We start from the raw sequence: 7,041 nt of genomic DNA, 5'->3' as shown, positions 1-7,041 counted from the left end.
TGGAAAATGAAAACTCCACCGCTTTCAACCAAACGCCTTTTCAAAATTTTCATTGAAAACTGAAAATGAAAACGCAACTCTATTTTCTGAAAATGTTTTCTTAGAAAATGAAAGCAGTTTTCCACAACCAAACGCACCCTTAGCATTCTAAACCTGGACAATATGGATGATGGCATGAGTGGTGGCATTAAGATTTCATGTCCAAAACTTGTGGATTTGACAGGTCTTATAGCAAATGATTTTTTCTTTGAATGTCTTGACTCCTTGAATAAAGCTGAGCTTGAGCCTAAATTCACATTATCATGTTATATGAAAAATACAATTGGGTCAATAATTAGTCTTTTCAAGAATTTAAAACATTAGTTTCGATTTAAAAACTTATGTTTTTGTTTAATGTTCAAGAACATCGATCGGAACAGTGGGAGTTGAATGAAGGTGATGCATGGAGAATGATGACTCCAGATGTGAAAAGGGTTGAGTTTTTTGAATTTAAGGGAGAAAAGCCGAAAATTGATATTGATTGGGATGAAGTTACGTTTATGGCAATGGTTTTTAGTTGGGGTACCAAAGTAAAGTACTTTTAGTATAGACTATGAAGGCAACTGTCAAACTGATTGCTCTTCTGAAGAACTAATGTTACAAGCTTTTCGTAAAACCATAAGTAGCACCAATGTGATGGGGTAACTAGACTTTTTGGTTGGATGTGGATTTTTGCTCCATGGTTCTTCAGTTTTAGCAATAACTAGAATATAATGTTTGTTTGTTTATACAGTTTTGTTCGTATTCTTTCTGCTATAAAGCCACAACAATTATGAGTAAAACCAAATCCATGTATTTAACGAAAGCAACACGAATTGAGCATCTTTAATAAGTGAATAAAAGAAGAATTTTGAAGATTTTAGCAATGTACACTGCTATTTTATAAGGATTTTATGTTCTTAGGCTATGTTTGGTGTACTAGCCGAAAAACTAGCTGATAGTTGAAAAACTAGCTGTTAAATAAAAAATTAACTGATAGCTGAAAAGATAGCTGATAAAAAATGAGGTTTGGTAAAACTAGCTGAAAAATATGAAATGACATAAAATGACATTTAAAAAAATGTGTTTTTATAACTAATTAAGAGGTATATTTGTAAAATTTTTAAAAAGCTCTTAAAAAACTAGTCTAAGTAGCCTTTTAAAAAAGTTAGCTTATAAGCTACTTTTTAGCTTGACAAACATGACAACTTAAAACAGTTCAAAAAATAAGCTAGCTTTTCAGTTAGTTGTGGCACGTTAAACATAGTCTTACTCTCATATGAGACTTTTCATAACTTTTGGAGGGTTATCAGATTTGAGAGCATATTAGGGGATGAGGTTTTTGTCGAATTTAGTATCTACATTTTAGAATTAGAATAGTTAGTTGATTAATGAAGTTTGATACTTTATTAAGTGTGAAGTTTGATAATTTATTAGTAGATCTTTGACCTTAAGTGTATGTACGTATAACATCAATAGTACATCATGCATGTGTCTGGTTGAAGCACAAATAAAAAACATTGAATGCTGAGTTGGTTTATGTATTGCTACATAAGCAAAAAATTTCAAAAAAATAAACCATAGTAGGATGGATGGTTTCTCTTTGGATTTGTTAACTTGTTATTGTGGGTAAGAACTTGAAGTATATTGCCCACATCTATAAAAAGAACAAGGCATGCTTTGCATAAGCTAATTTGCGAGAAATAAAAATAGTGAGGTACTTTTATTGATTTCTTTATTTTTATATCGCACTTCTACATTTTCAAATCACATTTCTTTTAAACATCGGTAAATTATGCCAACCTCATTCGGATACAAATCAATTTTCTTTTGTTTTAATCTAATCTTTTAAGGTAAAGCGCTATAATTTGATAGTTTTTAAATGTAAATGTTATGATAAGAATTTTTTTTAAGAGTGTAAGTTTTGTAATAGAAATAAAATAAAAGTGTGATGTTAGAATACACAAATATATAAAAATACATTGCTATTTCTAACATTCAGTCCCCCCAGTTTAGTTTGTTTTAAAGATCCTGAAATAATAATTACTACGCAAGCATGCACTTAGGGGTGAGCAAAACTAAAATCAGAAACCAAAAAATCGACAAAATGAAACCAAAATAGAAATTGACGGTTTGGGTTTGAGTATTTTAAAAACCGATATATATATATATATATATATATATATATATATATATATATATATATATATATATATATATACTTTGAGAACATGTGAGAACAAATATAAACCACTTTTAATTTCTCTTTGTCCTCTCTTTATCTCTTTACATGTCTCTCTCATCTTAAAGGTGTCTGAACCACCATCACCATGAGCGGACCGCCACCGGAACCACCGTAAGGACGCTGGAACCACCCCAACATTGTCGGCACCACCAGACAACTGCTTCTTCACTCTCCAGATCTGTTTGTTCACCACTTCCCTCTGTCTCCTATCGTCCAAACCCACCTCCTCTGCCTCTCCTCTTCTTGAAACATCATCAGATCGTATTTCACAGGCCATAAGATCTCGTTTCCCATTCTTGTTTCAGAAGAAAACTAGATTTGGTTTCCCTATCTCGAATCAGAGTCTTCCGACTTTCAGCAATAGCTCACCGACAGAGATGCTTTCATCGCTAACCTTCACTTTCAGGTCGGTTCCCGATCTTGTTTTACGGGAGACCGTCGTCGCGACGTTACAGGTTTTCCGGTCTACTTGCTCCGGCCACCGAATCTCGTTGCAGCAGCTATAAGATATCGTTTCACTAGGTCTGTTACAATGGCAGTACGACGAGTGTGGTGGCTCGTTGAAGATGATGATAATAATTAGGTCTGTACAGTATGTTTCTATCTCTAGAAAAAAAGGTCAGTTTAAAAAGGATTTCGGTAAAACGAAGACGATGGTAGCCATTGCTCATTTGTGGAAGGGATAAGGAAGAACACAAGACCCAAATATATTCTCGATTTAAGCTCCGTAGCAGCAGATCTAGCAGCAGATCTCTTTGAACCAAGCAACTATCAACTTTGCATTTTCTTAGTGGACACCCACTAAAATGAAAGTGTCCTTCACTTTTACTTAAACTAAAGGGATAATGACTTGAAAGGGTAACGAACTTTCGACTTTTTTCACATTTAGTCACTAAACTTTTTTTCGTTATCTATTTGCCATTGAACTATTGAAATTGTTCACATTTTACCCTTATGACCGGCTGTTACCGGTCATAAGGGTAAAATGTGAACATGTTCAATAGTTTAGTGGCGAATAGATAACGAAAAAAAGTTTAGTGACTAAATATGAACAAAATCGAAAGTTCGTTTCCCTCTAAAAAGTTCAATGACTAAATGTGAACAAACTTCCTCTTGTATTATGTTTTAACAAATTATTTATTTTTGTTAAATTGTAGCAATATTTGTTGATGAAGAAATCTATGAAATAAAAAAAAAAAACAAAACCCTGAAAATATATTTAAAAAAAAAACAAAAACCCGAAACCGAAATAAAAAACCAATGGTTTGTCATTTTCCAAAATAAAAAACCAATGGTTTGACATTTTCCAAAATAAAAAATCAAAACTTCCAATCTGATTTTGGTTTTACAAAAAAATGAACCATTCTCACTGATGTAAATTATAACCATTGGTTTGGCATGCGGAATTCGTGACATCTCATGAATACGTAGTTACAGCATCGTCTGAACTCATAATTCATAGTAAGGAGTTAGAGTATCATCGCATGATTACGTAGTTACAACATCGCATGAACTCGTAATTCATCACCTACAGGTTATGGGTCTGCTAGTGTTTCTACTGGGTTGTCTAGAATAGTCTGTGGTCGCCATCTATACCCTGGTAGATGACTACATCGCCACATTGCCGGTTAAGGTTATGGTATCTCCTTTCATCCTACATCACCTATTCATCATCATCTATTTACCTAATTATCATCACCTCTTTATCATCACCTATCTCTCATCATTTTATTTCATCACACACCAACTATTTCATCTACCCATGTTTCTGTTGGATTAATGTCTAAGTCCATAACTATAATTGGTAAGACTTGACCCGACCCGGCATGGTCCATTTGGGTTGCATACCATCATGCACTTGGATAGACTATAATGAGAGAAATAAGACACTTATGGTTATTAATATATTATAAGTTCTAGTATATTAATAATAAGAATAATAAGATTATTTAATTAGTATTGATCAAGAATTAATCTAGGATTAATTAAGTGATCAAAAGAAGACTAATTAAATATATGGGTTGATTGTGTAAATCATCCATACTTGTATAGTGGGCTAATGCTCCATGGATAATCAAGTTGGGCTAAAACCCATAGGATGGTCCATGGATGCTCCATGGTGTATTTGTACCCATGGATCATGGAAATGAAAGGCCATGTCAATTAGGGTTTACATGGTGTAACCCTAACTATATAAGCATCTTATTCTTGACCAAAATCGGCCACTAGTGTGTGAAGTAAAAGGGCTAGCCGATTTCATGAGTTGTAGAATTCTCTCAAGCTATTTTATGTGTTTTGATGATTGTGATTCCATTTGAGGTGTCACACTTGGGGCACTAGGCACTCAAGCTTCATGAAGACTTTCTACATCAAAGAGGTATGTATTCTATCTTGCTATAGTCATTGTTTTGTATGCTAGATTAGGATAATACCTTGGAAGTTCTTATTTGCATGTATAATAGAGAAAACATAGATCCAAGGTATTTAGGGTTGCATGTACACTTAGGAGTGTTAGAATGCTCAAAACCCAACAGTTTCATCCGCAACATAGCACGTAATTTATATAAAATACTTCATATCTATGAGTAAGATGAAAGTAACTATATATACCATAAAAATCCCATAAATGCTTCCTAACTTCAAACCCCAAGGTTTACTCTATTAAAGCTTCATATTCTTGGCTCTCTAGACCTAGAAGGGTCCAGATTCCTAACTTCAAACCCCAAGGTTTACTCTACTAAAGCTTCATATTCTCGGCTCTCTCGACCTAGAAGGGTCCAGATCTTTAACACAAACTTGCAAGAGGGGTTTGAGGCATTCAAAACCCCAAAGATGAAGTGATTCAAGCCCTAACCCTAAAATGGAATCTACATAATAGGGAAGGAAAGGGGTTCATTTTTGTACCTCAGAATGAAGCTCCTTGCTTGAATAACTCAGAAAAATAACCTTCCTTGGTCCCTCTTGCTGGAACTCTTCTCATTTCTTGCAAAATCACACCAAAAAGCTCAAGATAGCTCTTCCTCTCACTCTACACACTCAAGATCGTTAGGGTTCTCACTTATGGGAAAGGTAGTCGCAATTGAAGGCCATAAGTGCCTTTAAATATGGCTCGGGCCCAAAGATTTAGGGTTTCTGCCAACAGCGCAGACTCATCGAGTCGTCTCACCGACTCGTCGAGTCCATTTATTAATCCGAGTCATCAGTCACGACCTTACTCGACGAGTTGAGGCGTCAACTCATCGAGTCTCTCTTCTTAACTCAAAAGAAAAATACTTAAATTATGATACCTGGAAATCCGGATGTTACATTTTGTTTTTTTATTTCATAGATTTCTTCATCAACAAATGTTGCTACACTTAAACAAAAATAAATAATTTGCTAAAACATAATACAATAGGAAGTTTGTTCACATTTAGCCATTGAACTTTTTAGAGGGAAACGAACTTCCGATTTTGTTCACATTTAGTCAATAAACTTTTTTACGTTATCAATTTGCCACTAAACTATTGAAACTATTCACATTTTACCCTTATGACCGGTAACAGCCGGTCATAAGGGTAAAATGTGAACAGTTTCAATAGTTCAATGGCAAATAGATAACAAAAAAAAGTTTAGTGACTAAATGTGAACAAAGTCGAAAGTTCGTTACCCTTTCAAGTCATTATCCCTAAACTAAAAGGTCCTATAATTCTTGCATTTTTTTCACACTCAAGTTTTTTTTATTTCTTATCAGAAGGTATTTGCATCAATAAAAAAATTTAAAAGATATTTTGTGAATATAAAATAGTTTTACTTGATATAACAAATGTCGTTCCATATATATATAAATATATGCCTGCACATGTAGTTGATTTAGGAGTACACACAGTGACAAACAATCCACACTTTTTGCTTTTCTTTTTGTCCAATCAAATTATGCACTTTTCTTTTGTTATCATATTCTCAATATTATGCTAGTAAATCATTATATTCTTCCAAGTTATGTGTAATAAAAAAATATATAATAAAAATATTCTATAATGGTGCATGAGTAGGAAAAAGATAGACATTCAAGTTGTATAAGTTGGAATCGTGGATTTTACTGTGTAATAGCATAGTCGAAAGTCCAAATAAATTATATATAATTGAATACATCTAATCACAATGATTAGATACACGAAAACAAGTATTAAATCAAGAATGTGAAAATGTATGTTGTCCACATAAATCATCATGCATTCAGTTTTAAAAACATCATCCATTACATCATCATTTTTTTTAATCATGAGAGTATCCCCAACACATATTAGTGAAAGACAGAGATAGAGTGGACGCCGTGCCATCACGCCTTGCCCTTGCCCTTGTGCTCCGATGTACCTGAAACAATCAACAACCTGTAAGCGAAATGCTTAGTGAGTTCCCCAAAGCATACCACACACCACAATACACATATCCTAGTATCTATTCGAAGCTACACACATATCACATAAGTCATGCATATAATAGATAAGGATGCCATGGGCTTGTCCCCGGGGTCTTACTCCAGGATGTCATAGGCTCCACACATGGTCTTACACCTAAGTGTCATGGTCTCTCCCATGGTCTCTGATAGGAAAGCCATGGGCTCCCATCACGGTCCTACATCCAAGTACCATGGGCTCTCCCATGGTCTTCCATACAAAACACACAATCACATAACATATCAAAAATAACTAATACACATATCACGATCACATAATAGGCCGGACTTGGCGCCTTAGAACCATTGGTATGGTGAGGAGACTCACCTCTGACTGCTG

This window comes from Lactuca sativa, chromosome 5 (genome assembly GCF_002870075.4).
Source record: "Lactuca sativa cultivar Salinas chromosome 5, Lsat_Salinas_v11, whole genome shotgun sequence".
Classification (NCBI taxonomy): domain Eukaryota; kingdom Viridiplantae; phylum Streptophyta; class Magnoliopsida; order Asterales; family Asteraceae; genus Lactuca; species Lactuca sativa.
This window is presented reverse-complemented; position numbering follows the sequence as displayed.